Source organism: Heterocephalus glaber, unplaced genomic scaffold (genome assembly GCF_053883595.1).
Source record: "Heterocephalus glaber isolate CG9 unplaced genomic scaffold, H.glaber_assembly_v1.0 deba00001673, whole genome shotgun sequence".
Taxonomy (NCBI): domain Eukaryota; kingdom Metazoa; phylum Chordata; class Mammalia; order Rodentia; family Bathyergidae; genus Heterocephalus; species Heterocephalus glaber.
The window spans coordinates 23066928-23091500 of NW_028258410.1; the positions used below are offsets into that span (position 1 = coordinate 23066928).

The 24573-nt window shown below is 42.9% G+C and overlaps 1 protein-coding gene and 1 pseudogene across 7 annotated transcripts in view; one reads left to right on the forward strand and one right to left on the reverse strand.

Annotated features, from left to right (window-relative positions):
• The window catches only part of Pkig (cAMP-dependent protein kinase inhibitor gamma), a 106652-nt gene that overhangs the window by 6987 nt on the left and 75092 nt on the right, over positions 1–24573 (reverse strand). For all 7 annotated transcript variants that reach the window (XM_013077169.3, XM_087197846.1, XM_087197845.1 and 4 more), the window contains one exon: positions 24334–24403. The gene's annotated coding sequence lies outside the window, so the exon portion shown is untranslated. The remainder of the gene's footprint in view (positions 1–24333; positions 24404–24573) is intronic.
• LOC101708711 (E3 ubiquitin-protein ligase RNF146 pseudogene) lies at positions 5306–6361 on the forward strand (annotated as a pseudogene).

The following is a 24573-nucleotide window of genomic DNA, read 5'->3' on the forward strand; positions in this document are numbered from 1 at the left end:
GGACAAACAGGATGGAACTCAGGACAGACAGGGGAGCAAGGTTATGAAATTAGAAACTATTTTCCAGGTGGTAGTTAGCAGCCTTGGTGGGTGATAATACAGCCTAGAGAGGAAATAGAACTACATACACAAAAAGGAGCCATATACTTTAAGAATTATTGAAAGGGCAGGGGACATAGAGTGGACATGGTAGAGTGCTTACTTAGCATACACAAGGCCCTGGGTTCCATCCCCACTGCAAGGGAAAAAATTATCTGGGTATAATAACATACTTTTTGTTTTATAGCCTACTCTCCGGCCCTTCTCTGGGCTCAGGTTCCCCATTTGGAAAATCAAGATGGGGGCCACAATTTGGTGGGGGTGGGGGCAATTCTCCCTATCTCCAGCAGATGGCGCACGCTGCCTATCTTTTTATTTGCCTTCAGCGCCATTGCCGCTCTCTGGCTTCTGAGGTGGTTCCTTCTGCAGGTCAGTTTCACTCCTCTCCCTCTGAAGAAACTGCTCAAAGCTCAGAAGACGGGAATGGCCTGTTGCAATAATGCTAACAGTAGCAACAAGTACGGATTATGACAACAATGCTAATGGTAAGAGTAAAGGTACCATTCATCAGGTGCTCATGCTTTAACATATATCACTTACTTCATGGCCACCACAGCCCTCTGTGGTAAATTCATAACCGTGACGCAGAAAGGTCTCGGGCAGACACTCTGGCTCGAAGGCTCAGGCTTTTCCTCCACATCACACCTGCTGCCCATGGGAAGGGTCAGACCCTGAGCAGGCTACAGAGCCTGTTTCCTAGCTCTTTTCCTCTAATTAGAATTATCAGCCCCATGAGAATAGAGAATTTTTTTTTTTTTGGTCTGGATTTTCACCAAGTCAAACTGAAAGGCCTAATCCTGACAGCTGAGCTAACGGACAAATTGAGTGTGACCATTTTTGGTCACCCAGATTCTCCAAACAATGCCTGGTAAAGAGCAAGCACCCCATAAATACTCTTTGGATCGAATGTCTACCTATCCATCCTGGACTCCCATTAGCTATCTGTGGGGATGATGGGGCCGCTCCTTCTCAGGAGTGCTGGGAACAGCCTCTGTCCACGACAGAGCACTGCACTGCTGTTCTTGTCTGCTATGTGCAGCACCCGACACCACACCACCACATGGAGTTACAGGCTCATCTGAAAGGCCAGCCTCTCGCTGGAAGACTCCGTGGCTCCGACTTGGCCCTCGCCCTGTATGACCTCACAAGCTGCCCGGGGGGGAAAAGCCTCCCCTTTGGCACACAGTGGTTCCAAGCATGGGTCTGGGGCTCTCCAATCCAGAACACACATGCATCATTTCCCTGGGCTCCCACTTTTATATTTTTCTTCACACACCATCTGCTCTTTAAAGTCAATGGCAAATGAGGAAATAAAAGAAAAAGAATCCTCAGAGTTGAAAATTGTGCCCAAAAATGGTCACTCTCCAACCCTGTTACTGAGATGTAAACTGCCAGGACCTCTCTAAGGAGCGGTTTATTGATTGTATCAAGAAACTTCAACCTTTTTAATATCCCAGAGCCACTAGGTCAGTTTATTATAATTTATTCTAAGGAAATAATCCAAGTTGTGGATGAAGACAAATGTACAAAGATGTTCATCACAGTATTATTAAAACTAGCAAAAGCTAAAGAGCACAAAATGAGTTCTTAAATGGACACATCAAATATCCTAAGTGGGCAACAGAGAAATATATACACATATAATGAATTTGTACCAAGTGAAATACCATTAAAAGAATTAAAATAATATTTGTAAATATTTTTAAAGACACAGGAAAAAGTTCACATATATTAAATTAAAAAGATCTTAAGCATACAATTATATTTAAAGTGATTTAAAATATTTTTATGTATTCTAAACTTTTTACAGTGAAAGTACTTATTTATTTATTTATTTATTTTTGTGGTGCTGGGGACAGAGCCCAAGGCCTTGTGCATGCGAGGCAGGTTACCACTGAGCAACATCTAGAGCCTCTTATTTGATTTTTGAGTATGTGAGCGTATGGTATAAAACCCAAAAGAGACAAAAGGAAAGACACAAGCATTCAGTCTTCTTACTGACCCATCCCAGACACTCTCTCCAAGAGACTTTCTTGTGTGGTTCCAGAAGTAGTCTATGCAATATATAAATTTCCTCCCTCCCTTTTTCTTTTAAAACAAAATTTTATTTTCCATCTTGCTTTCTTCATTTAAAAAGTCTTAGAAATAATCTCAAACTGCCCTGAAACCACTCACAGTGATTAGATCAAAACATTGGAAATAAAATCAAGGCCCTTATAGACTTAAATTTTTCTTTTTATTCAGTGGCATGATATTCTGTTGTCTCACTAGTGTCAATTGATTTAATGACTTTCCTTTTGAAGGACTTTGAGATTGTTTCTATAAAAGTAAAATTATAATGGATGTGGTGGTGCATGTCTGTAATCTCAGCACTCTGGAAGGCTGAGACAGGAGGATCACAAGTTTGAACCCAGCCCAGGAAATTTAGCAACTTAGTGAGATCCTGTCTCAAAATTTAAAAGGGGTGTAGGGAATGTAGCTCAGTGAGAAGGTCCTGGGTTCAATCCCCAATACCACCAAGAAAAAAAGGTAAAACTGCCCCATCAAAGGATCTGTGAAATTTTTTTTTTTTTGATTGTGGGTAAGCATTGTCAAACTTTCCTCCACAGAAGCTTTTAAATTTCTGTCTCAGTCCATTTTGTGCTGCTAAGTCAAAATACCTGACACTAGGTAATTTGTAAAGAACAGAAATTTTTTTTTCACAATTCTGGAAGTTGGGAAGTCAAAGATCCAGGCACTGGCATCTGCTCAGGGCTGCCCTCCGCCCGCTGTGTTCTCCAGAGGGGAGGATGCTGTGCCCTCAGCCTGTGGGAGGCAGGCCTGCAGGAAGGGCAGATGCTCAGTCAGGCTCTTTCTGCTTATTATCAGTACCTGTCTATGGCACATAATGAATGTGTTCATCACGGGGAGCTGGCACTTGTACATGACACATCTTCAATCTGCATTCTTTTTCACAAGAGCTTGTGATCTCATCATCTCTTAAAGACCCTGCCCCTTAAATACTATCTCTCAGGCGACACCTAGATTTTGGAAAGGACGCGTTCAGGCCATAGCTCTTCCCCTTAGATTTGTGTGAGGAGCATAGTGCCTCGCCATGTTCTTACCAATGCTGTTTTGCCTGTAACCTAAAGGGTGAAAACAGCAGCTGGTTGTTTCACTTTGTATTGCTCTGTGAGTAAAGTGGAACATGAAGAATGTGTGTTTCCTCTTCTGTTTCTTCAAATTCCTCTTCCCATTTTTTTTAATGGACTATAGGGTTTTTTTCTTATTGATGTGGAGGACTTCTTCCATCTAACGTTCTCCCAACGGAGCTATTTCAGCCACCCCAGGGCTTCTTACTATATTAAGGCAATCTTTTGCTTAAGAGGTGTTGCTCTTGGACTTATTTTTTTTTTTTAGCGTTTCTCCCCCAACATAGTTTTCTATGCATACAGTCAAAGTGATCCATATTTTTTTTATGGCTTCTGGGATTTGGAGCATCCTTAGAAAGGTCTTCTTCACTCTGAGATTAGTAATGAATTCTCTTGTTTATTTCTATTACTTTCATGGCTTCATTTTCCATATTTAAACCTCTGATCGCTCTATAAAGTATGAGCTAGAGCTCCACTTTAATTTTCCGCACCTACCTCAACATCATTTGTGGAATAACCAATCCTTTCCTCACTGACTTGAAAATTCACCGTTGTTCTATATAAAACTGGGTAACTGGGTCTGTTTCTGAACCCTTTGGTCTCTTACACTGGCCGCACGTCCTTGAGTCGTGTGTTTGTCTTTTGTTTTGTGCTGCTGGAGATAAAACACAGGGTCTCTCTCCTGTTAGCCACTCTATCACGGAGCCACACCCCAGCCTTACCATCATTCTATAGTAATTATATAGATGAGCTTTACACGTTTTAATTTCTTTAATAATCCCCTTCCCATTAGGGCAAGCACTATCTTTTCATGCTACCTTTTGTTGCCCGATGTAACCTGAAGTGCTAGTCCAATGCCTGGCACATGCATACTTCACACTTACTGAATAAATAACAAATTGATGAATGAGTCTTGCTTCTGACCAGCAAGGCTAGATCTTGCTTGTGTTCTCTTGTGTAACTCTCAATGCACCCCGAGAGTAGGTGCTATTGTAATCCCCATTTCAGAAATGAGGAAACTGAGGCTTACAGAGTGAAGTAACTTCCTTCAACCTCACAGAATGCCTTTCTCCGTTCTGGAGAACCAGAACCCTCCCAGTGCCACCCTTTGCTCCCTTCTGAAGTGTCTCCTCTCGTCACTCTATGCTTCTCACTCTCTCCTGTGACATCACCGTCCATTCATTCAACACTGATTCTCTCACTGCGGGGATGCAGGTATCCAACAGGAGGATAAAGAACAGAATTACCTCCCCCTCCTCCAGTACTCTCATTCCTTCTTTCTCTTAGTCAAAAGCCCCCTCCACAATCCACTGCACCACAGGCTCAATCACCAGCTTTGATCATTTCTCTCCAAAATATGGCAAGTCCTACCTCCCATTTTCTCCACACAGCCAGGCCTTGGTTAGTTATTATCCCTGCCTGGCTTAGTTCAACCTTCTCTTATCTGGTCTTCTTACCTCTAAATTGCTCACTATTACCACTTATCCCTCCCCAAATTACCCTTAGGACCTCTACCTTCCCTTTGCAAGAGAGGCATTTAAAAATGGCAGCCAGCTCACTCATGCCCAGCTCAAAAGCCTTCAATGATTAAAAAGAACAAGGTACAGTCAGGCATGGTAGTGTATGCCTATAATCCCAGCACTGGAAGACTGAGGCAGGAGGATCACCACAATTTCAAGGCCAGTCTGAATTACACAGCAAGACCCTGTCTCAAAAAACAAAACAAAACAAAGAAAGAAAATAGAGCAAAGTAGATCAGCTGGGTGTGGTGGCACATGCCTGTAATCCTAGCACTCGGGAGGCTGAGGCAGGAGGATCACCAAAAGTTCAAGTCCAGCCTGGGCTACTCAGTGAGTTATAGTGAGATGCCGTCTCAAAAAAAAAAAAAATACTCTCAGTAAATACTTATTTATTGGCGGTTCGAGGCCGAGGAGAAAAGGCTGCATAGTGGCTGCAGCCGTGGCTGAGCACAGAGAATGAACCAGCAGTGGAAGAAAAATGCTGCCAGCTAGCTGACTGCTATTGAAGAAGATGCTTTGTCTTTGTGGGGGGCACCAGTGGGATCTGCAACAGAAATGATGGCTGGCTGTGGTGAAATCGATCACTCAATAAACATGCTTCCAACAAACAGGAGAGCAAACGAGTCCTGCTCTAATGCCGTACCTTCTCTGACCATTGCTGAATGCGCCATTTGTCTGCAAACATGTGTTCACCCAGTCAGTCTGCCCTGTAAGCATGTTTTCTGCTATGTGTGTGTAAAGAGAGCTTCATGGCTTGGAAAGCAATGTGCCCTTTGTCACTAAGAAATTCCTGAGGATTTCCTTGACAAGCCAACCTTGTTGTCGCCAGAAGAACTCAAGGCTGCAAGCAGAGGGAATGGCGAATGGTATTAGGAAGGAAGAAATGGATGGTGGCAGTATGATGAATGCACTAGTAGAGAGCTGGAAGATGCTTTTTCCAAAGGTAAAAAGAACACTGAAATGTTAATTGCTGGGTTTCTGTATGTTGCTGATCTTGAAAATATGGTTCAGTATAGGAGAAACGAACATGGATGTCGCAGGAAGATTAAGTGAGATATAATAGATATACCAAAGAAGGTAGTAGCTGGACTTAGGCTGGACTGTGATACAAATTCTGTAAACCTAGCGAGAGAGAGCTCTGCTGATGGCGCGGACAGCATGTCAGCACAGAGCGGAGCACCTGTCCAGCCTCCAGTGTCGTCTGCTGTGAGGCCTCTGACATCAGCGGATGGGCAGCTGACCAGCCCTGCCACACCATCCCCTGATGCAGGCACTTCTCTGGCAGACTTTTTCACTCATTTGCAACTGAGTGGAGACAGCATAAATGAGAGGAGTCATAGGGGAGAAGGAGAAGAAGACCATGAATCCCCATCTTCAGGCAGGGTGCCAGACACCTCCATTGAAGAAACTGAGTCAGATGCCAGTAGTGATAGTGAGGATGCATCTGCAGTTACTGCACAGCATTCCTTGACTCAACAGAGACTACTGGTGCTGAATGCAAACCAGACAGTAGCTGACTGATCAGGAACTGACTGGTCAGCAGCAGGGGGTGGAACAGTGAGCGTCAGATCCAGATGACCTGATGGACAGTGCACAGTAACAGAGGTTTAAATAGATGCTTCCGTTCTGTGCCCACGGTTGGATGGTTATCTATAAATTTCTGCCTACATAACAATATACTCATGCCTAGTAGTGCATTTTGGGAGATAGATGGGAATGGGTCTGGGAAGGATAAAGCTGAAAAACTAAATGTCTAACATGTCTCTGTTGAGAAATAATTATTTGATGTAAGGAATTTGGGTGTTAATAGTTGACACCTGTTTAGTAATAACCCAGTTTTCTTGACATCTGCTTTCTTTACAGTTTTAAAAAAAATTTTCTTTAGTTCTTTTGGCCAGTGTGTGTATATTATCTGTGCATTAATGGCCCTCACCTGGCTGGCATTGTTATTTTTCTGCATGGATTGGCATAAAAGTATTACTAAAATTTGGCACCTGTGAGATGTTGGTATCATCATGAGCAGGAAGCTTAACGTAATGTGGAGATAGATGTGAATTTGGTTTAAAAATAGATGAGTAACACCAATTTTATAGTAAAGTTATTGAAATGGAAATGTAAAGAAAACAGCTAACAACTTTTGACTCAGACTCTTTGTAACACATTTCATGGCATTCCTTCCCAAAAGCTTTGCTGTCTAGCCCTTGTAGTCTGAGGTTTCTCTTGTCTGCATTTTTCTTTTTGATTAAAAAATTTATGATTTAGTAAATAACAGTTTATCAAAAAAAATAAATACTTATTTATCTGCCCTGACACCTGGGTATTCTGTCTTTTCTCTCCTGAGTTCTGGTTGTTTATATCCCATGGCCTGTTACATGTCTCCAGCCAAGGGGTAGCTTTGAGGGATTCAGGAATATCACAGGGCCTGGCCCACAGCAGGTGCTCAGGAAACACCTGTTCAATTAATGAAAAGTTTGTAGTACAATGCAACTGAAAGGGACCCCAGAGTTCATGTAGGCAATCATTTCAATTGGAGAAATGGGGGCTCAGAAAGGGAAAGTGCCTTGTCCAAGGTTTCTGAATCTGCAGGTCCAAACTCTAGTCCAGAGATCCTTCTCCCATACCACACTACCCTCAGGGGACCAGGGTGACACCACAGATCTCTGAGGAAGGGGTGCACTGTGGCAGAAGTGCCCTGTCTACTAGCTGTGAGACTGGACAACTTCTTCCACTGCACCCTCTTGGGAGCAGCAGTAGCAGCTCCCATTCGTGGGCTACTGGGAAGATCAGATGAGACAATGATGCTTAAAGAGCTGGCTAAGTTACATGGAATGCGAGTAGACAATAAAACATTAGTGTGGTCCATTTGTGGGGTGAGTTGTCAGTGAAATGTTCCTTTTGGGATTTCTTTTAACTCCTTTGTTTTTTTACTCTATTTTCTGGTGCTATAGAAGCCCAGAACTTATACCACCCTCTGTGATTTCTGCTGCTAAGTGGAATCTAAGTTCCACAAAAGTGGTGACCCTAGCTGGTATGAATACTGTAATACCTGGAAGGCCTAGAACACAGTTGAAGTTTAATGACTATCTCAGTAAATGATAGATGCTCTAGATTCCAAGGCAGAAGGAGCAAAGGATGTGCATCCCTGCATCACAGAGTGGGCAAAGGTCCAGTTGCTATAAATACCTTCCTCACTCCTAGCTTCCTTTCCCCTCATCTGAATAATGAAGGTTGAAATGCAATCTCTAAATCTCTTCCAGTATTAACATTTCATTCATTCCTTGTCTACTGCACCCTCTATATGCCAGGCACTGTTCCAGATGTGAGATGTACTAACTGGAGACTAAACAAGACATTTACAACCTGACAAAAAAAAGCCACTGAAGAAGCTAACTAGTCACTCATGGCAGATTATGGTAAGTGCTATGCAAGGAGAGGAGAGGGTTCTCAGCTGTGCAGATGGTTCAATTCAAGGTGCTATGGTCAGAGAAGGCTTCCTTGAGGAGGTGGCTGTGGGATAAAATACCAAAAAAAGTGGGTAGAGCATGTTTCAGGCAGAGCTAACAGCCAATCCGAGTCCAATATCTCCCATTTAACATCTTCTATCTCCGCTTGAGTTCTATGGGATGCAAAAGAATGAAGCTCTTGCTCATCCCCAAGAGGTTTGGGGCCTCTGTGGAGTCTGCATGCTTGTAGGGCATGTGACTGAACACCCAGGATGGGAGGAAGGAGCCCAAACTTGGAGGGAGGAGCTTATATACACATTGGCCCCGGGCCTTTCTGGCCTGGGTCAGGGGCTGCAGCACCAGCAGGTGCTTGACCCAGGCATGTCAGGTTTCCCCACAGGAAGCCACTTCTCCCTTGGGTTTTTATTATTCTCCTCAGTTTGTAAACCAAAGAAGCTGTGGGCTCTGCCAAGAGCTACATGGTCTGTTCCAAGTCTGTAGCCATTAGTCCTCATCCGTTAGGCAGATTCCATTACAGCTCCAAATTATTTTCCAAATATATTTGAAAGGTCATTTCCTGTTTTTTTTTCCTTTTAAAAAATTAAATTAAATATTTTCAGAAGCCATACAAAAAGCACATAGACTTTGAAGAGGACATGGAGCATAAGAGCGAGACTTGGCCCCATGGGAGAGGCTCCTTGGGGATCAGCAAAATGCTCTGTAAGGTTTCTCTGAGGAAAGAAAGGCAGTGGACACCTGATGGAAATGCTAGGGCCTACTGAACAGCATTCATTACCCAAAATCAAAGAGCAGCATTTCTCTCTGTGAGGGGAAGCCAGAACCAGAGTGGCACTGGAGTGAGCAGAAGAGGCAGGGCCCAAATGGAGCCCATTCTGAGAAGCAGCCAGGGGCAGGGCCACTAACTGCACCAAAGCCCTCTTAGTGCCTTTGGGATGCCACCCGCAGTGTCACCGGCGAGAAGCCTGTCTCCCGCCAGCACAGAGCCTGCTGCCCATTTAAAGAGTGGTCCTGGGTGAGGCTTTGTTTAGACAGAGGGCCAGGCTCTGGCCTGTGTCCTGAAAGCTCCGACTCCCACTGGCCCAGGTGCAGGTGGTGATGAGATGTGCTTTGGGAGGTGGCACAGAGAGGAGGGAAGAACAAGGTGCCGGAGCCAGACAAGGTCCTCAGTGACCCTCACACTGCCAGCCCCATGGACACGTTCTGCCCTCTTTCAACTTCCTTCTTCTCAAACTACTTTCCTCCTGGGGCTTTTCCCCTTTTCCGTCTTTTCCCCACCCCCTACCTCCAGTCCCCAGCCTCACTAAAAAGCATTTCTGAAGACAAGAGCAAGAGCAAGAAAATCCCAAGAGAACCTTCTACCATGCTGGCCAAAACAAAGACCCTTTGCGCCTCTCGAATGACCAGTGATGCTGAGCTTTTTTTCATGTATGTATTTGGCATGTACTTCTTCACCTGAGAAGTTGGTATTCATCTCAGATGCCCAGTTTTGGATTGGGTCTTTAAGTTTGGGGGGGGGGGTTGATTTTTTTTTCAGTTCTTTATATATTCTAGATATGAGTCTTTTGTCTGAGAACAGCTAGCAAATTTTTTTCCCCACTCTGTTGGTTGTTTCTTCACTCTGTTGGTTTCTTTTGCTGTGCAAAAGCTTTTTAATACAATGAGATCCCAGTTGTTGATTCTTTGTGATATTTCCCATGCAATTGGGGTTTTGTTCATAAAGTCTTTGCCTACACCTATGTCTTCAAGAGTTCTACATATTCTCTCTTCCAGCAGATTTAGTGTTTCATTTTAATATTTAGATCTTTGATCCATTTTGATTTTAGTTCAGTGCATGGTGACAGACATGGGTCTAGTTTTAGTCTTTGACATGTAAACAGCCAGTTTTCCCAGCACCATTTGTTAAAGAGTCTCTTTCTTCCAGTGAAGATGTTTGGCCCCTTTGTCAAAGATAATGTGGCTGAGTGTGTTTGGAGTTGTTTCTGCATCTTCTAATCTGTTCCACTGATCCTCGGTTGTGGGTTTTTTTTTTTTTGCCAGCACCATGCTGTTTTTATCACAGTAACGTTGTAGTACAGTTTCAAGCCAGGGATTGTGATGCCCCCTGCCTTCGCTTTGTGGCTCAAAACTGCTTTTGCTATTATAGGTCTCTTCTGGCTCCAAATGAATTTTAGGAATGTTTTCTCTAGTTCTGTGAGGTATGCTATTGGTATTTTGATTGGGATTGCATTAAATTTGTACAACAATTTTGGGAATATGGCCATTTTTTACTATGTTGGATCTTCCTACCCATGAGCAAGGGATATCTTTCCATTTTCTGATATCCTTTTCTATCTCCTTTTTCAGAGTACTGTAATGCAAATTACAAGAATGTTGAGACTCCATCTTACTTCAGAAAGAATGGCTATTATCAAGAAATCAACCAATAGCAAATGCTGGTGGGGCCGTGGGAAAAAAGGAACCCTTCTCCACTGTTGGTGGGAGTATAGACTGGTGCAACCACTGTGGAAATCAGTGTGAAAATTCCTCAAAAAACTAAGACTAGAGGTTCCATTTGACCCAGCTATCCTTGTTCTTAGTATCTTCCAAAGAGAATTAAAAGCATCATACCACAGCAATATATGCACACCCATGTTTACAGCAGCACAGTTTGTAATAGCTAAATCTTGGAAACAGCCCAAATGCTCATCAACCAATGAATGGATAAAGAAGATGTGGATTTTTTTATACAACAGACTACTACTCAGCCATAAAGAACAATAAAGTGGAGACATTTCTAGGTAAATGGATGCACTTTGAGATCACACTCTCAAGTGAAATAAATCAGAAACATATATGTAAATATTACACTGTTTCTCTGGTATGAGAAACTGAAAGCACAAATGAGGATCAAAATGTATACTAGATGGGGCCAGGAATTTAGCTCAGTGGCACCATGCCTGCCTTGCAAGTGCAAGGTCCTGAGTTCAATCCCCGGTACCGCAAAAAAAAAAAAAAAATTAGAAAATGTATAATAGATATTGTGAAATAGGAAGAAAGGTTTTTGATGGGAAAGGGCACAAGGGAAGGGGAAAGAAAGGAAGGGAAGAAGGAAAAAAATGAGAAAAAAAATAAAATCGGAACAAAGCTTTTGTAAGTAGAGGAGGAAAGGTTGAAGGGAGGGGAGGGGAATGGGAAAAAGTAAGAACCAAGATATATCATGTTCCATATGAGGAATGTGATCACTATGTATATCTTTTTTTTGTATATCTAAATTGTACCAATAAACAATTAATTTTTTAAAAAATACCCAGATGTGCTTTACTCATGCTCAAGCAAAATTCTATTTTGGATTTTCAACTGGAGGTAAAATGCTTCAGGGTTTTATAGTTAAATTCTATTTTTTGGAATTGAACTTTACAGTAATGGTGAAAACAATTACTTTGCGGTATACATTTTACAACTCTCACCTCCTTGGCAGCTATAGCCTGTCCTGTGTCAGGGCTGTGCTATTATTTCATGTAGGGCTGAGAACTGGAAATGACACTAACTCCCTCTAACCCATGAGAGGCTGTGCTTCTATGGAGGTCTCTGGGACAAAGGACAATACTCCAACTGGACTACTGTTTGACGGCCAGCACGTGCGTCTCCCTGGCCTCCCGCTGTTTACACATTATCTAAGTTCAGGGTGGGGCTCAGCTACAAAGCAAGGTTCTCAAAGAGTGGCAGCCTCCATCTACTGAGAAAGGAGAGGCAGGAAGGGAAAGTGAGGTCACTTCCAAGCAGGCTGCCAAAGGTCCAGGATCTGGGTTGAGCTCCAGTGCTGCCAGTGCCAGGCTGGTGCCCCTGGGCATGGTTCTTCCCCCTCCAATCTCAAGGGTCTCAAGGCAAATGAGGGGTAAGCTGGTTCTCTCCGTGGTGGTTGTAAAACTTATCTACAAATTTTTTGACAATTCAGCCAAGAGTGGAGTCTAATTTGAATCCTCTTGACTGAGCTGGCCTTAGTGACTAACAACTTTTTTCCCCTGTGGTACTGGGGAAAGAAAATAGGGCCTTGTATATGTTAGGAAAGTGCCCTGCCACTGAGCTACGTCCACAACCCCTGACTAACTTCCAACAAATTAAATGCAACACAAATGATGCTGTATGATTTCTAAGATGAAGTTAGAAGGGGCCATATAGCTCTCAGAGGACACCTGCCTTGGGAGCTTTAACAACATGTAGAAATCTGAGACTGCCATGCTGTGAGGAAGTCCAACCTAGCCCATGAAGTAACCACGTGAAGAGGGTCTGAGCTGGCATGGAGAAAGACATAGCTGGTGAGCTGCTGGCTGTACAAGCCTCTTGCTGCTCCAATTCCAATTTATTGCCTAAAACTGCAACTGCATAAGAGATCCAAGCCAGAATTACCCACCCAAGCTTTCCCCAAACTCCTGAGCCATAGAAACCATAAAAGACAATACAGTAAATTATTGCCACTGTTTCACGCTACTAAGTATTGAGGGTGATGCGTTATGCAGCAGGGGATAACTAGAGCAATCTCTATTTACTTCCAGCTCAGGGCCTCCTCTCCAGTTCTTCTAGAATTCTGTAAAAAGCATCCCCAAAATACGTTATGGAGAATGAAATGAAACAAGGTATTATCTTCACAATATTCATTCATTCAACAGAACTTTACTGATCACTCAATGTGTACCAGGCTTGGGACTAGATACCCCAGATATAAAAACAAGAAGACAATCATATTCTTAAGAGAAGCTCATGGTCTAGTGAGGGAGACTGACACAAACAGAAGTCCTTAACTCTTCTTGAGTGGAAATGTAACAGAATTACCAAAATCACCGAGGATACTTTCAAACTTAACCCCTTGCTTCCCTAGTAATCTATTAATGACAGGTGGGAGATGGGGTGTGTGTAAGCACTTGGTCCTGATCATGGTCCTTGTCAGCTTGTGCTGATGGGGAGTATCACAGCCTACATATCCAAATGTAGGGACCATTCAGTATTCTGTACGTAAACCTTTAAAATCTCTAAAAATCCTTAAAAAGGGTAGTAGCTACGAGCTACAGCAAAAAGATATACAGTATAGAGTAGGGGCTTGGGATAATTTTAAGGAAGTTCTACCCTTACTCCTCTTTCCTTATATTTATTGTTTAGTAGTGAACAAGACAGACCCCATTCTCATAAAGCTCACAATGATAGTGAAGACATGTATACCAATCAGCCAACCAATAGCAGGTGGCCAGAGTGCTACAGGGCAAGGCAGGAGAGCAGCTTTTTCTACAGAAAGGCCAGGGAGCTGCTCTGAAAGTCTATGGTGACACTAGCACAGAGACCTAAGAAAGTGAGTGGGCATAGCTGAGTGTCCAGAATGATGAACAAGAAAGGCACAGGGCTGGCAGCAGTAAGTGGACAAGAGGGGCCATGGGAGAGAGGCGTGACTAGCTGGGGAGATCTTCCAGGGTCTTGGAGGACTAGAACAGACTGAATTTTCCTGTGATTTTCATCTTACCCTTTCACTGGTATTTCCAAATGCACACCCCCACCCCCCACCCAGTACCGGGAATCAAACTCAGGACCTTGTATTTGCCAGGCAGGCGTGGCACCAAGCTACATCTCTGGCCCCAAATCCACACTTTAATGCTTCCCTTCCAGGCCAATTTTCAGAGGCTCTCCCTAGGGTACAGCGAGTGACGTCTCAGAGGCTAAGAGGGGGCTCATGGGCAGAGTATGCCCAAGGGCAGTTTCAACAGGGGCTGGAGCCCTTCTGTGTCAAGTACTATTATTCTTCCTACCACCACATAGAAATAAGGTTCAGAAAACAGCATACAGAATCCAGAAAACAGCATATAGAAAAATAATAATTAACCATCTCCCCTAGAACTTGGAAGAGCAATGTTTACAAGCCAGGGACTGTCATGACTTGAGCAGTGTAGATGACTCACATGAACACAGTTTACATAAAATTCCCAAGCCCTGGCTTCAGTATTCCAGCCTATCCCTAGCCTCCAGGCAGTAGGCCTTCCTGGAAATGCTGGCCAACAGAAATACCAGCTCAAAAGAAATAAGCATGAGTGACTTACTGAACCAATCAACCAACAGATAAGACTCTCAGCACTTTCAAGCCAATGATTAAAATAACCACCTGAGGACTGAGAGGTAGCTCAGTAGTACAGCACTTGCTTAGCTCACCCAAAGCCCTGGGTTTGACCCTGAGCACCTCAAAACAAACCCAACACAAGGCAAAGTATCTTAGTCCTGGCTCCAGATCAAATAAATAACTGTGGCAATAATAAAAGTAAAACAAAAATTATTTAAAATTTAAGAAAACAAATTAAGAACAGCTCACATTTATGGTGACAGATGCTCTCTATGCATCCCCTTACTTAAGCTTCACAAGAGCTGTGAACTTAGACCCCTTTTCCATGTAGCAAGGACAAAGTGGAGCCTGGATTCAAACTGGAGGACCAGCCGGCCAGCTGCTAGGCCCACGGCCTCAAAGACGAAGCTCTCTGTGGCTCAGTGAAGCAGAGGAAGTGGGAGCCCTTGGGAAAGGGAAGTTTAAAGGGGCTGCCGTGGCTGCCGTGGACAAGAAAGATAGGGTCTTCTGGGTTTCCACTTCATCTGTCCCCATCTGGTCACCTGACCTGAAAGAGAGTTATGCTCTAGCATTGAGAACTACAAAACATCTTTTCGTTCTGTCAGTCATTCTTTAGACATTACTAAGTAGGTACTCTTTTTAGCAATGACCTTTTAGAGGTACTGAATGACTTAATCATCTTCAAGGCAGAAAGCCCAGAGCTGAGAAGTCCTGGGATCACTGAAGGTCCTCTGACCAGCTACTAGTGACTGATCAGGGCTTAAACTTGTTTCCTCATTCCTGACTCATTGCACATTCCCTAAGGTAGTGTATTCTGGGGATGGCTTTTCCTGACGTCAGTGACACTGTATCTGTTTCATCTTACCAGAGGACTGTCCTGTTACCAAACTTCCTGTCCCTGTGGCTTTGCTCGGCTCAAATGGCTATTCCCATGTGAGTGGAATATATGTTACCAACCTGAGATGAGCTTCAGAGTGAGTCACTGAGCACCTAGCACACTACCTGGTGTACAGTGCCTAGTGTTTTCTAAAAGAAGGAATGAACCAATGACTCAGGAGAGACATACAATGGGTCTGCTCACATGCAATGGCTCAAGAGAGCATGTCCTCCAAGCACTGACAGGATGCTCTGCATGCTCTCACCTGAATTTCAAAGAGTGACACATGCAGACAACTACTATGTAAGTGCCCTTCACACTGACATCTGCAGAAAGACAGAGAGAGCCCAAGCCAGAGATACAGACGACAGAAAGAGGATCCTGTGCTAAACTGCCACTGGTTCTGATGCCAATGGAGGAAGGCAGCCCCATGAAACTATCATCATCTTACAGTGCTCACTGAGAAGACCCAACCTGACAGGAAACATTGATAAGTGGAAATTACTCTGAAAAAAACCTTGCCTCCTGCCTCTGTCAACCCCCAGTTGAGGCATAACAGAAACATGCTTGTAGCTTCTTAGCTAATAAAGCCATTTATAAAATACATTAGACTTGAATTTCATTTGCCTAATTATTCCCTGGGAAATGACACACTCCACAGCACTAAGACGCCCACCCACACTATTACTCTAAGTGTCAAAGCCTCCTCTGGAGACAGAAAGTAGGTTAGCGGTTGCCTAGGACTAGGGAGAGATGGGGGGTTGGAAAAATGATGGCTAAAGGATGTGGGGTTTCTCTGTGGCTGATGAAAATGTTCTAAAATCATGGTGACAAATGCACTCTGCATATACTGAAGGCCGCTGAACTGTACACTTTGTCAGTGAACTGTGTGCTGTGTGAATTCTACCTCAATAAAGCTGTTTTCAAAAAACTTTATCTGAATTACAACGAAGAGAAATTCTTCTCATGTATTGTGCTAATGCATTAGTGCACTACCCACTAATCTTTCCTTAATGATTTCAGATCACTACTATGAACATAGCTTTTCCCTTCAGCTGTAACTCCACAGCAATGCTCTCATTATTACAATGCACAGTACTGTTCGCCCTACACGAAATAGCCCCACATACATATTTCTGCTTTATTTTTTCTTAAAAATGCTCTTTACTTTGACCCTAAGGGCTGGAAATTAAGCTCACATGATTCATTCAAACACCACTGAGTGACTTATTGGCTGGGTGATCTGTGGTGAGTAGTCAAGCTTTGTATGCCTCAGTTTCTCCATATGTAAAATAATAGTATCAACTTTACTTACTAGAGCATTTTGAGGATTAAATAAGATAACATGCATCAGGTATTTAACAGTGTTCTTGGCTGTGATAAAGCAGACTGAACTGGTCTCAACACTGTTCTTATTGTTATCAGTGTTGCTGCCTGTAGCAGCCTTTCTCTGGACTCAGAAACCAGAAACCTCACACAGCATTCAGAGAACTTGAAATGTTCAATGAGATGGAAGAGAGGCTGGGTGGTACAACTTTATGATGAGACTCTGACACACCCCAAAGGACAGCCATGAGCTTCAACAATATTAGGTAATTTATCTGTTTACTCTTAAACACACCCAGAGGCCTAGTATGGTCTGCCAAGTTCCTGGCACCTGGGAGGCCACTGTCCAAGGGGACACAGTGGCCTATTACACTTTGGGTTCTCTCTAGATCAGTGGTTCTGAAACTTCTGAGGTCACAGACACAGCTGAGAATCAGAAAAGTTATGGACACTTTGCCCAGGAAGTGCACAAGTATATGTGTACGCACAGAGCGCTGCCCATGACTAACCTTAAGGTTAAAAGCTGCAGTTCTAGGGTATGCATGACCTCAGCACTCTTAGGTCCAGGGTCTCTGCACCTCCACACTCCCACAGCAGCTGGGACAGAAGGCTTGCCATCCTCAGCTGGCCCTGGCCAGAAAAACAGCCCTGGGAGCTGTTGGGTTCATCCTAGTCATTGCAAACATCTGCATCCAGGGTATTCCCAAGGGCCCTGAGTCAGAACAGGACACAAACTTGGTGGCTTGGGAAGCTACTATAGGCAAGGCACAGAGACCTTGCTGAAAACTCAATACAGTTTCCCACCAATGAGACCCTTGCTGTGCCAGCAGAGAAGGGGATCTTAGCAGAAGGGCTGGAAGCAAGGTAACATGTGTGTTAGTTACTTTTCTCATTGCTGAAACAAGATACCTGAAACCCAAAGTTAAAGGAAGAAAGGTTTATTTAGCTCACAGTTCGTAGAGGTTTCAGTCCACAATGGCTGGCTCCAAGGCAGGGTGGGGTGGCAGATAGGCATCACAGAGGAGAAACAGTTCATGGCAGGCAGAAGACAGCAAAGCAAGCAAGGGACAAGACAAGCCTCTTTCTGTCCCTTATATTGTATCCAGGCTACCATGATTAGGGCAGTGCCGAACCAATCAGTGGACTGATTTAATAATCACCCATCCTTAATCCTAGCATTATACCATCAATGAGTCACACATTCTGCCACCTCTGAAAAAGCCCCACCTAAGACTGCATGAGACTTGGGGGGGACATTTAGACACAACCATAACAGCATGTAAGACAGAATTTAAAGGAACTGAAAATTCCTGCAAATCCTGACACCACTAAGATTTGAACAGAGAAATAAAGGTTGGAGGCCGGGGATTTAGCTCAGTGGTGCCGCCGCCTGCCTCACAAGCGCAAGTCCCAAGTTCAATCCTCTGTATCATAAAAAGGAAAGAAAAGAAAAGAAAGAAAGGAAGGAAGGAAGGAAGGAAGGAAGGTTGGAGATTCTGCCCCAATTACAAGGAAACGGGGCTGAAAGGGGATAGGAATGGGGTGAACTGTGGGTTAGAGGATGTTTGAATCACAGGTTCATCAATTACTAACTGCGATGCTGAGCAAAACACTGAGTATCTATCTCTAAGCCTTGGTTTCTTTATTTGTAAAATAGAGATATGAACAATCCCTTTGGAGCACTGTGAGAGTAAAGAAAATATGTGCATAATTTGCATCTTTTCCTTCTAGGAAGCTGGAGAAGTAAAGAATGGAGAAAGTATAGGATGAGATTTAAAAGCTTACACTAGACTAACATGAGATGGATTTAAATCCTGGCTTCACTACTTGGTTAAGGAAAGATTGCAAATCTTTCTGAACTCAAGTTCCTCATTTGTGAAATGGGACAATAATATTTTTTCTGTGAAAGGTTGCATTAGGATTAGAATTAATAAATGCATAGTGTTGGGCTCAGACAAGATGCTCAATAAAAGATAGTAGTTACTATTATTGGAAAAGTGAAGCTTAATTCAAGAAGTAGCTTTGGTGAGCTGTATGTGGCGGTGCACACCTGCAATTCCAGCACTTTGACAGACTGAGGCAAAGTTACTAAAAGTTTGAGCCTAGCTTGGGCAAGTTAGCAACTTAGCAAGACCCTGTCTCAAATAAAAAATAAAAATAAAAAGGGCTGAAGATGTAGCTCATGCAAAGGCCCTGGATTCAGTCTCCAGTAAAAAAGAAAGGACAGAGAGAGAGAGACAGAGAGACAGAGAGAGACAGAGAGAGAGAGAGAGGGAGAGGGAGAGAGAGGGAGAGGGAGAGAGAGAGAGAGGGAGAGAGAGAGAGAGGGAGAGAGAGAGAGAGGGAGAGAGAGGGAGGGAGAGAGAGGGAGAGAGAGAGAGGGAGATCTGCCTAGTTCACTGCCATCAGTCAAACCCTGAGTTGTTGCATCAGCTCAAGAAATATGGTTTGTACTTTCAGCATATAAATAAATGTTATGTCAAACACAGGGACAAAATTATATCCAATAGCTAATTAGGGAGTTCTCAGTTTTTTGTTTGTTTTTTGGCAGTACTGGGGATTGAACCCAGGGCCTTCATATTGGGCCACAATCCCAGCCCTTTTTAAAATTTTAAGACAGGGTCCTGTTAAGTCACTAAGTTGCCCAGGCTGGGCTTGAACTTGCAATCCTCCTGTCTCAGCCTCCTTGAATGCTGGAATTACAGGTGTGCATCACCACACCTCGCTGATTTTTAAATTTTTAAGCTTTATTGAGTAAAAATTGTATATATTTAAGGTATACAATGTAATGCATTGGTACCTGTATACATTGTGAAATAATTATCACAATCAAGCTAATGAATATATCTATTACCTCATATAGTTACTTTTTCATGGTGAGAATACTTAAGATCTACTCTCTTAGCAAATTTCAAGTATAACATCACATACTGTACATTAAGTCTCCAGAGTTTATTCATCTTATAACGGCAAGTTTATAGTTTGCAAACTTTGACCAATATCTTCCCCTCTCCTGATCCCCCAGCCAGTAACTACATTTCTACTCTATTTATCTTATGTAGTAGAATTATGTAGTGTTTCTTTCTGTGCCTGGCTTATTTCACAAAGAATAATGGCTTCCACGCTTATCCATGTTGCTGCAAATGCCAGGATTTCCTTCTTTTTTAAAGGATGAATAATATTCCATTGTCTATACTGTGCACAACATTTTCTTTATCCATCTATCAATGGACACTTAATTGTTGTTGTATATTCTGGCCATTGTGGATAATACTGTAATGACCATGAGTGTGCAGATATCTCTTCAAGACAGTGATTTGATTTCATTTAGATGAACAACCAGAAGTAGGATTTCTGGATCATATGGTAATTCTATTTTTAATTTGAGAAATTTCAGTACTGTACTAATTTGCATTCCTGCCAACAATGAACAAGGTTCCCTTTCTCTGTTTCCTCCTCAACATTTATCTTTTATTAACTATGATTCTTTTTTATTTTTTTGGTTTTTTGAGACAGGGTCTCGCTATGTAGTTCAGGCTGGCTTTGAACTTGTGGTGATGCTCCTGCCTCAGACTCCCAAGTCCTGGGATTACAGGTGTGTGCCACCACACCTGACTGGTAACCATGATTCTAACATGTGCAAGGTGGTTTAGATTTGCATTGTCTTGATGATGAGTGATGGTATTTTTGCATGTACACCTGTTGGCCATTTATGTCTTTGGAAAATATATTTATTTAAGTCTTTTTAAATTGAGTTACTTGCTTTTTCCTGAGTTATTTAAGTTCCTTATATATTTTAGGTATTAGCCTTTTATCCAGGTACATGGATGCAAATATTTTCTCTCATTCTGTCAGTTGTATTTCATTTTGTTATTTCCTTTTTCTGCAGATACTTTTTAGTTTAATATTGTCTTGTTTATTTTGTATTTGCTTTTGTTGTCATATCTGAAAAAAATCATTATTGAAACCAACACAATGGAGCTTTCCCATGTTTTCTTCTAGGAATCAGATGGTTCCAGGTCTTACATTTAAATTTTTAATCCACTCTCAGTTGATTTTTGTATATGATATAAGGACTCAATTCATTTTTTTACATGGTGGTATTCAGTTTTCTCATTTATTGAAGAGACTATCCTGGGCCAGAGATTTAGCTCAGTGGCATCGCGCCTGCCTCGCAAGCACAAGGTTCTGAGTTTGATCCCTGGCACCAAAAAAAAAGAGACTATCATTTTTCCACTGTGTATTCTTCTATTCTTCACTCTTTTGTTGAATAGTAGTTGATTTTTTCTGAACTTTCTATTCTGTTCTCTTGACTGTTATTGTGCTAATACCACACTATTTTGATTAGCTTGGTAATGTAACTTAAAATCAGGTAGTATAATGCCTCCATCTTGGTTGCTCTTACTGAAGATTGCTTTCATTATTCCAAATCTTTTATATAGTTCTGTGAGACCTAACTAACTCTATTTGAAAGTTTGACTCCATCTTAAAATAAGACAGTGAAGTGGCCTTGACATGAATTCCACTTCACTGAGGTCAACTATTCCCCTAGTCTCCTTTGTGCCCATAAAATAATGATAAAATGTCCTTGCTGTGGGACAACAGATAAAAAAAGGACACAGCTCCTAACTCAATCCTCTGTCTGCCCAGAAAACAGACGCTCCCGGGCCCATTATCTATAAAACATTCTGTCAATGTGCTGATTGTTCCTTTTTCCCATAAACTCTACATGTAGCCACCCCTCAACCCCCCATGCTTGCTAAATATCAACCAATCATGTAACTGCTAAATGAAACATCCCCAAACCTTGCGGTAGCCACAATAAAAACCCTGCTGATTTGAAATTCGGGGCTCTCAATCCTGATCCGCTGTGTCGGTGACGGTTGAGTGCCCCTGCTCGAGCTTGAATAAACGACCCTCGTGTGTTTACATCGGAATCGGCTCCTTGGTGGTCTTTGGGGACTTTGGGATCTGGGCACAACAGTTCCATATGAATTTTAGGATTCCTTTTTATTTCTATAAGAAATGCCACTGAAATTTTGATAGAGACTGAATTAAATCCATAGACTGTTTGGGGTAATGTGGACATTTTAACCATATTGATTCTGTTGGCAGAGTCTCTAAATGGCTTCATGTGGACTCAGCTTCCTCTCAAAGGAGCTGTCTGCATGGCTGGCTCCTCCTGAAGAGCCCTTCAGTGTACACACCAGGTCAGTTGGCAGTTTTCTGGTGAAGTAACAGTGGGATTCCCTGCATGCATGGCCCTCTTTGTTCAGGTGAGAAGGAAAATGACCATACCGATGAGCAGGCACAATCCTTGCTACCAGGCAATGTGTCCACATAACAGGAAGGTGGCCCATCTATTTCACATACTTGGAGAAAAGACTCAAAGAAGGGAAATGCTAAATGGACCTGCTGGCTCCAGGATTTAGTTCCAGATCATGTTTTAGTTATCTGAAGGTCCTCTACAGAATTTTTAAGACTTGGAAGAGAACAGAAGAGCTGTCCCTGGATTTCTCTGTGGCCTCCACAATGCTTGAAAGGCCTGCAGGAGCAGAATGGAAAGTTCTGTGCCCAGACTTCAGACACTGGCTCTTCTATTTCTTCCTGTGTGGGCAAAGAAAAAGTAGCTCTGGAAGTCCTTCTATCTATGGGTGTGGTCGAGCACATCCTTGGTCTCCAGTTGGCATTTGCTCCCTCTCTGCTGGAGGCTCAGCTTCGTGAGCTGTGGGGAGAGGGGGCTGCGGGACTGATCCAAGGCTAAGGCTTCTTCATTGCCCTTACCACAGGGGTCAAGCTGCAGCTCTAGGAGCCCCGGCATCTTCTTGAATATTTCAATAAATCATTTTGTAGCAAACAAAGCAGAGAAGTTCATCTGGAAGCCCCAACTCATGTAAAATATCCAGTTAAATGAAAGGAGAAAGTAATACTATCTTCCTTCAATACACAAGGAAGCTGCTGCTCACAGATGGGAAGTGACTCATCCAAGGCCACCTCACTCTGCTTTATACTGCAAGCTTCTACCTACCCACCTACCTTCACCTCCTCACTTCTCTACAAAAATTATCTGCTCTCAGGCTCTGTCTTCTGTTCTCTTGAAGGTCCAAGGAAAGGTGGAACACAAGCACTGAGAAGGAAGCAACAAGAGTAGGCAGGGAAAGTGCGGAACTCTACTTGGCCCATTCTCCAGGTTGGTGTCAGAGGGTCTCCGTCCTAAGCCTGACTCACGCCTCTCTCCAACAGTGTCACCCAGTCACTTTCCACACAGAGGTGCAGAATAAAGTCCACAGTCACTTGAGGCTATCTATCTCAACACCAGCCACCGCCTCTTCTTGCACCAGGCATCCATGGAAGCCCATGAGTCCTCAGGAGCCATGTGCCCTCTCCTGCCTCTAGACCTTCCCTATGCTGTTTCCCAGGCCTGCAGTCTCTACTTTGGCTCACACCATCTCCCACATCCTTCCAGCCTTGGTTCCCTCCCACCTACCGCAGACAACTGTTACTCATCCACTGACCAGACCCACAAGGTTCCCGAGGGAAAGGACCTGTCTGACACTTTCGCTGTGGTAAGTTTCAGTGTCTAGTTCATAGGAACTGCTCTATAAACACTCGCTGAATAAATGTACAGACAAAAAGGACTTTTCCTAGGTTAGGCAGGTATCTATACTGAACTGCACTGTTCTCATACAGTGGTGAGGACAGAAAATAACAAGTCTTCTTCCCTCACAGTCCCTAATTTAGGGACAAAAACACAATGGAACTAGGTATGCGGGTGCACCCCTGAAATCCCAGAGGCATGAGGACTACAAGTTCAAGCCCAGATTTAGGCAACTTAGTGAAGCAGTGAGACTTTTATCTCAAAATTTAAAAAAAATTTTTAAAAGGGCTAGGGATGTAGCTCATTGCAAAGCACCTGGGTTCAATTCCCAGTACAAAAAAGGCAAAATGAATTCAAGAATCTCTTCAGAGAATATAGCTTGTTCCCAGGGTCTTTAGCATCCTTGCAACAATTCTAGCTATGGAAAAGACCCAGGCAGGTGTAGACCATCTGGGTATGTGCTGTCTTTGATTCTGATACCTTTAGCAGTTACATCCACAGATGCCTGAGTGGGCGAGAAGATCTCTATGGACCCTGTACTCCCAACTTGGCAGCGCAAAAAAATTCACCAGATTTATAGATAAACAGGAGTGCTTCAGGTGAAAAGCCAATTAGCATGTTATCTTGGATTTAAAATTACTAATTTATCCCAGATGCATTTAGATATCATAAAACTAAAAGCAATCCTCAAGGGGGCCATACTTCCAGGCAGCCCATTCCCACTTTACAAATTGCAGTTTGTTTTGAAACAGAAGGGCCCTGCATCACACCCCCCTTGGCAGACTACATTTCTTTGGGCTGGGTTTTGCTTCTCATGGCTTCTCTAAAACAGCATTGAAGTGAAAATTCCCATAATGTGCCCTGGTCTTTGTGAAAATGGCTTTAAAGTAAATACTTGGTAGAGAGAAAAGCAGGCATCACACCCAAAGTTGCTAAGAACTCCTGTGTATGATTGTATCTGCTTAAGTATATGGCTGAAGAAATCCATTAAGCCAGCAGAGGGAAACTGTCTTTCTGATGCTATAAAGAAACTGTCTGTAAATGGAATCATAACTGAAATTGCAGCACGATGTTATATAACTTCTTAAAAGAGCCATCTTGCCTCTTCTTCATGAGACCAAACCTCCTCCCTAATTTCATTCGGAGCCTATTTATTTTCTTTCTTCAAACAGGAAAAAAAAAAGGCTTTTAGGCAAAATTACAATGCTATGGCAGAGTGATATGAATAGCATCACTACCCACCTGGTTTAATTTCTTTTTTCTGCTTGCATCGCTTCAAATTTTCCACTCTTGATTCATCAATGTGGAAATTCTAAGGAACCAGAAGAATAACAGAGATCAGAGCCAGTCATACTCTGCATTGTAAACCAAAACAATCTTTTGGGAGAACAAGTTAACACTACCTGAGAACATATTAAGCATGCATATCCTGAGTCAGCCCAACATTTAGGAATTTATATCATGGATTATACTCACGTAAGT